The 7,733-nt window shown below is 36.0% G+C and overlaps 1 pseudogene; it reads left to right on the top strand.

Moving 5' to 3' along the window:
• The first annotated feature begins 331 nt into the window (after positions 1–331).
• LOC122890711 lies at positions 332–431 on the top strand (annotated as a pseudogene).
• Positions 432–7,733: the final 7,302 nt, after the last annotated feature.

The following is a 7,733-nucleotide window of genomic DNA, read 5'->3' as shown; positions in this document are numbered from 1 at the left end:
ATCCTTTGGCATCTAACAGAACTTCTGCCTGCCTCTATACACATTATTATTCAGGTTGAAATAGTTCTAAACTTATTGGTAAATGAATGGTCTTCATTGGTTAACATTTTCACTAGTATAGAATTACTTTACCTCACAAGTGGGGACACAGTGTTTTAGGCCTTTATTTCATTCTTTTCCTTGGGCTTTTCCTTGTGCTTCCCTCCTTAGGATCTGAAAAAAAGTTAGTGAGGTCCTTATCTGAGTCTTTTTTCCATGTGAAAGCACACCCATCTCAGGACCCAGGGCCTGCATTTTAGAATATATGTTTTAAAATCTTAAAGGATACTGCTTGCTTCAACAGCACATACTCTAAAATTGAAATGGTACAGAGTTCAGCATGGCCCCTGCACAAGGATGACAAGCCAATTCATGAAGTGTACCATATTTTTGGAGTGAAACAGATAAAGGGGATTAAGAATACACATCATGGGGGCATCTGGGTGGCTAAATTGGTTGGATGCCTGCCTTTGGCTTTGGTCATGATCCTGGGATTGAACCCCATGTTGAGTTCCCTGCTCAGCCTGGAGTTTGCTTCTCCCACTGCTTCTCCTCTGGCTCATGCATTTTCTCTCTCTCCTTGTCAAATAGATGAATAAAAATCTTAAAAAGAATACACTTATCATGATGAGCACAGGGTAATGCATGCAACTGCTGAATCATACTTTACCTGAAAGTAATATGACATTATGTGCTAATTATACTTCAATTAAAGAAAATCTGGGATGCCTGGGTGGCTCTGTTGGTTAGGCAGCTGCCTTCAGCTCAGGTCATGAACCTGGAGTCCCAGGATCGAGTCCCGCATCGGGCTCCCAGCTCCACAGAGAATCTGCTTCTCCCTCTGACCTTCTCCTCACTCATGCTCTCTCTCAAATAAATAAATAAATAAATAAAGTATTTTATTTTAAAAATCTGATGGACAAGTTCTCCCTGTTTATTCTTCCTTTTTAAGGTTGTAGTTATTTGTGGGCTTCTATTTTTCAAATAACTTTTTAAGTAACTTTCCTGAGATCTCAAATATCTAAATAGTTCTTAATTGGTTCTACACTAAATTTATGGTAGAATAGTTGTAGTACCGTTATCCATATAACATCAAGAACTTTTATTCATGACCATGGAATGTTTCTCTGTTTGTCTTTTATTGGAGTATTAATCTTCCCCAAAGAGAAAATGAGGTAAGTGTAGTAAATGGGAAAATTCAGCAAGGCCTGTTTGTTAGGATTCTTCTTGGGGTATTTTGGCTTCAGGAGGAGGATGCTCCTTTTCTCTGGCCATAGGGAGGGCACATCTCACATGAGAATTTTATATGTTTCAGTAGAGAAGGGTCAGGGGAAGATCAGAGTGACCCTTCTTCTTATGCCATTTTCTCAAACTCCTTCAGCTTAAAATATTCAAGATGCAAAGTGCCGTACTTGGGGTTAGCATGTCCTGAACTCTATCAAGTACAAAGGGAAAACCTCAAATATTAACCAAATATAAACCTCGTGAATGCTATAGGTCAGCTTTAAAAGATTTTCAAAATTAATAGATATATAATATTCCTACAAATAATTTATATTTTCTGGTTCAAATCTAATGATTTTTTAAAATTGATCTTTTACTTAGAATTGCACTAGTAGAAAATTGAGGAGAAAAAGTTCTATTGGTAATGAGCAAAAAATTATAATTTATAAATTATAAATTTATAAAAATTATAAAATTAAAATTTAATTTAATGGGAAAATGACTATTTCTAAGGAAAACAAAGCAATCTATTTCAGATTGATCACAAAGAGTAAACCCCAATATGCTTCACACTTAATTCTTTAGGATCTAAGTTCTGATTTAAGATTCTTATAGAAACATTATTTGATGAGAGAGAGAGAGAGCAAGAGACTTTCCTATTCACTATCTTCCTTCCTATCCACTTTCCCAACATTACGTGATAGCTGAGCCTTGCCAATGTAATTCTACTTAATCATTTTATGAGAATTAAGTTGCCAAATTTTTCATCAAACATCAACTAAATGTAGGAAAAATACAGACTTTGTGACACATTTAATTTAAAAAAATACAAAAAAAATTATGTAAAGACTGGATTTATACATGCAAGGCAAATGGAGGAAGTGGGGATATTTTTTTCTGATAGTCTGTGCTGAAGTCAAATTTAACCTTGGGATACTTGCAATGAAGCATCTTCTGACGGAAAGTATAGAAATCAACTCTAATTTTTTCTCTTCACTTAGAGTAAATAATGCCTATTTTATTTCAAGCAAAAAAAATGGTTTTATGATGAAGAAAGAAAAATTACAGAAAAAAAAGCTAAACACTAACACCTTAGCAGTTGAGGAACCTATTAATTGTTACTTTGAAGAAGGGTTTGATGGAAATCACTTACAAATTTGGATCACAATCTATGCTGGGTAACATAGACTACTTGGCTATGTGTGGTTCTGATCTAGGATAACCTGACAGTTTAACCATGGCTAAGAGATCTCTTTTGTTCAATAGCGTTTTGTTAACCAGCTGTCTTTCTGAGGTAGAAAACTGAATTTGTTAATATAAATAACACACCGGGAGGATATGAACAGTCAAAACAGTGTAAAAGGCCTCAATCTAATTTTTATCTTCCTGTCATCCTGGGTGGATTTTCTGAAAGACAATAATGAAGAGTGCAGAGAGAAAATTCTTACAGGATTTTTTACTCTTACAATTTATAGTAAATTGTTTTTTGACAGCTAGCTTAGGGCTTTGCCCCTCCTCTTCTAAGGAATCATGCAAAGAATGTGTGAGCCTAGGAGTCTAAGGCAGTATTTTTTTTAAACTGATAATGAACACAAAGCCAAAACTGAAACCCAAGGTCACAGATAATGGAAAATACACCATAGGCATTTTCATTGCCTTTATGTTTTTAATGATGTCTTCATTGTCTCTTATTGGATTTTTGTTTTGTTTTCTTTTTAGAGTCGCTTATGTTTCCTGCTCTTTGCCATTTGCTTTCAGGCTGGCACTAGTATGTCCATAAAATATCTTAATGGCCCCCCACAGGGCTTCTATAGTGAAGGGTCTGCTAATGTTTCCATTATGACCCTGGTCTCAGAGATCTTTATATCACAGCCATCCTAATTTGCATTAGACCATGGGGAACATGTCACATAGGTCAGTCTTGGGAGCAATATTTTTTGGTACACTTGGAAAAAATTATAGTATAAATTCCTCAGCAGTTGTGTAGTTCTGGAGCACTGAATCTAGTTACAGTAGCATTTGCTGGGGTTTTAGCTGAGCAACTTCCATAAAAGTTAATTGAAATTATCTGAATGACGCCTCAGGTGATGCTTTGAAAATAGAGACTAACCTTGTAATTGTTTTGTTCTCCTTTCACCTTCTTCTCTTGCCTGAAATAGTAGTGCTATAGCTGATTGAACAAGGATATCATCTTATAGATGAAGGTGGAATGACATAATAACTAAAAACAAATTGTACTTTAGTTTAATAAAGACTACCAATATAAATACAAGACAAAGCAGTCATTTTGAAATGGCAGAGTGACCTAGGGTAGTGATAACAGAAAGTTGCAAATGCCCATGGCATAGAGCCCCTGGGAACAGACATGCTGTCCTTCTATGGCGGTGTCAAACTTGATGTAAGATCAAAGGGAATTAGAAACTACTTTGCAAAATGTTTGTGATCTATTTTTTTCATTATAAATGTGATGAGTATTTTAAAAATTTTATTTAAATCCTGAATAAAAAGTTAAGAAATAGAAAAATATAAGGGAAAGATTTTGCCCAAATATATAGGTTTAAAAATTTTAGACATGTAGCATTTTATTTATTCTTTGAATCTTTACAATAATCTTTTGAAACATGGGAAAGATTCCCATTTTCAAAATAAGTAAACAAATGATTGACTGGCAGCATGGATTTTGTAGATAAACCTGGATTTAAATCCTGCCCTACCACTTACTAAGTGAAGGTTTGGAGCAAGTTACTCAGTTTCATCAGTTATGAAATTGCACATGGGGAATGGTACAATTGTAAGGGGCCAATGAGATTCATACATAGCTTCATACCATCCCAGCACAAAGAAGACACTGAGACTGTTCCTTCCTCAACTTTGTTTCTTTGAGAATACAGGGGTTTACTTAACATCATAGATGGTTAATAGCAGAAATAAAATTAAAATATGAGTGATTTGTTTTTGGCCTGAATTTGTTAACCTCTATACTTCGCTCCTCACAATTAAAGATAATTCACCAAATATTCTCACATAATTTTACTTTGGTTTACTCATTTTCTAATCAAATTAGAAAGGGTTGTATTTGTAGAAGCATGAAATAGAACAAAGTATTATGTGAATTTCAGAACAATATGTGATCTCACGGAAGAAAATTTCTTTCTTTCCAAATGAATCTGGAAAAAAAAAAAACAACAAAGAAAATGAAAAAAATTTGTACTGTCCACCAGAAGTCATAAAACAAAATGTGAAGAATCTACCACAAGGTCCCAGAGAAAACTAAAACCTAGAATGTGAAAATTGAAGGAGATAAAGTTGACCTATATAGATAATAACACATTGTGACCTTTCATTCTTGATATCTAAATCACTCTCTAGTGAGTTAGTTATTTTACACAGAGTATCACACAGGATGTGTTCTGAGAAAACGCTCAAATTACAGTACAATTATATGTCTCCACAATTGCCTGGAATAACCTCTGTTTAGGTTTGCTGTTCTAGTGTAATTATTAATAGGTCATTTTTACTCTCAAGAAGTGTCCATATCTGGATGATGAATTATATGGTCACCCTTTCAATTAAGGACACAAGTCCCTGTTGTGAGGCTAGATAGCATTCTATCATAATTCATAACCCAATACCAGGCACATAATCACTTTGGCTACCTGCATTCATTATTCCTTATCACAATCCAGGCCCCAGGGATTAGGGTTCTTTGTAAAACAGAGTGTGAACATGAAAAAATGTTCATCATCACTAGCCATCAGGGAGATTCAAATTAAAACCACATTGAGATATCAACTTACACCACTTAGAATGGCCAAAATTAGCAAGACAGGAAACAATGTATGTTGGAGGGGATGTGGAGAAAGGGAAACCCTCTTACACTGTTGGTGGGAATGCAAGTTGGTGCAGCCACTTTGGAAAACAGTGTGGAGATTCCTCAAGAAATTAAAAATAGAGCTTCCCTATGACCCTGAAATTGTACTACTGGGTATTTACCCCAAAGATACAGATGTAGTGAAAAGAAGGGCCATTTGTACCCCAATGTTTATAGCAGCAATGGCCATGGTCACCAAACTGTGGAAAGAACCAAGATGCCCTTCAATGGACGAATGGATAAGGAAGATGTGGTCCATAAACACTATGGAGTATTATGCCTCCATCAGAAAGGATGAATATCCAATTTTTATAGCAACATGGACGGGTCTGGAGGAGATTATGGCTGAGTGGAATAAGTCAAGCAGAGAGAGTCAATTATTATATGGGTTCACTTATTTGTGGAGCATAACAAATAGCATGGAGGACAAGGGGATTTAGAGAGGAGAAAGGAGTTGAGGGAAATTGGAAGGGGAGGTGAACCATGAGAGACTATGGACAATCAGAGGGTTTTGAAGGGGCAGGGGTTGGGAGGTTGGGGGAACCAGGTGGCGGGTATTAGAGAGGGCACAGATTGCATGGAGCACTGGGTGTGGTGCAAAAACAATGAATAATGTTATGCTGAAAAGAAATAAAAAAATAAAATAAAAAAAAAAAGAAATAGCCAGAGTGTGAAACTGGGAATGATGATCAGATTGGGACAAAAGTGTGAATGTTTGTAGGAACAGAAGAAAGGAAGCCACAGTGGGATACATACACTAAATTGAAACTAAAGCATTAATATTTTTAAACCGTTTCTAGTGAAGAAACATGAATATTGGGTAGCAGCCAGACTGAGAGTCCAGATGCTGGCAGTCAATCTTTAGTACAGGACCCAGTTCCATACTCAAAGCCCAAGGTTTGGAGTGCATATTCAATTGTTGATAAATTGTCACTATTGTTGACACCCACGTTATTTAGTCCTATAGAACATTTTGATTGATTATATACATATATATGTTTGTGTGTGTGTATACACACATATATGTGTGTATATATATATATATGTGTGTGTATTTTTTTGTGTGTGAAAATTTATCATGTTATCCTAGTTCACTATGATCAGTTGTTTGTCTTGGTTTCTTGTTGGAGTGAATAGATTAACTCCTTACACCAGTTAAATTACTGGGTTGAACCATATGAAATTGTTGCTTTTTAACCCTTTGACTTAAAAGCAGAATTCTGTCTGGTTTAGTCTAATATAATCCTGTTAATATAGAAAAGTGATGGAGAGTTTAATTTAACGTGGTAAATGATCCTGAAGCAAGACAGAGAGGGACAGAGAGAGAGAGAGAGAAAGAGAGAGAAGGGGGAGGATAGGGAAAAGTTACTAACAATGCTTATTGAACACTTATTTCCACATGTTCTATGGAACTGTGCTAGGTACCTGGGACTTAAAATAGACATTCTCTCTTCTGTCATGGCACAGGCTATTGGGGACATAAATTAAGAGTTCATTATATACTTTATCTATTCACCTGTAGTTGAATCCTCAGATGTAGGACATCTGAGCTCTTTCCATAGTTTGGCTTTTGTGGACATTGCTGCTATAAACATTGGTGTGTGGGGTATTATGCTAAGCAAAATAAGTCAGTCAGAGAAAGACAATTGTAATAGGGTCTCAAATGCAGAATTTAAGAAACAAAACAGGATCACGGAGAAAGGGTGAGAAAAATAAAATAAGACAAAATCAGGGAGGGAGAAAAACCGTAAGAGACTCTTAACTATAGGAAACAAACTGAGGGTTGCTGGAAAAGGGTGGGTGGAGAGAAGGGGTAACTGGTTGATGGGCATTAAGAAGAGCTGGTATGTGATGAGCACTGGGTGTCACATGCAGCAGACGAATAACTGAACTCTGCATCTAAAACTAATGATAGCTCTATATGTTAACTAATTGGATTTAAATAAAATAAGTTAAAACACACAAAAAAGAGTTCATTATCTAGATACTTGTCTTGTGTTCAAAGACAAATTCTGATAGAACAGCTTCTCTTCCTCCTTTTGTTTTATATTTTCCTCTTTTCCTTTCTAGGTTTTCTTCCACTCAGGAATATTTTTATGTTAATTTGCAATCATTTTCCTTCCTCAGTCTGAAAGCCTAAATTCCTATTGTTTTAAAACATCTACTTTGGGGAGCCTAGGTGGCTCAGTGGGTTAAAGCCTCTGCTTTAGGCTCAGGTCATGATCCCAGAGTCCTGGGATCGAGCCCCGCACAGGGCTCTCTGCTCAGCAGGGAGCCTGCTTCCTCCTCTCTCTCTGCCTGCCTCTCTGCCTACTTGTGATCTCTGTCTGTCAAATAAATAAATAAAATCTTTAAAACAAAAAACAAAAAATCTACTTCACTATGGCTTTTCTTAGTTCCTTGTTTTGAGATCTGTGCCTCCTTCTCCCAAAGCACCACAGTGTAAGCCCCTTGAAGACAGGGAATTCATCTTAATTAACATGCGCTGTACTTATTATATTCCTGGCCTTAGATGTTGCTCAACAAATTCTCACTAAAGCAAATAATGTCCAGTGTAAATTGATGTAATATCTAAGCTATTGAGCCTCAACAAATATGA

The sequence above is a fragment of the Neovison vison genome, chromosome 11 (assembly GCF_020171115.1).
Source record: "Neovison vison isolate M4711 chromosome 11, ASM_NN_V1, whole genome shotgun sequence".
In the NCBI taxonomy this organism is placed as follows: Eukaryota; Metazoa; Chordata; class Mammalia; order Carnivora; family Mustelidae; genus Neogale; species Neogale vison.
Note: the sequence above shows the minus strand (reverse complement) of the source record. Positions and strands in the feature narration are given on the sequence as shown.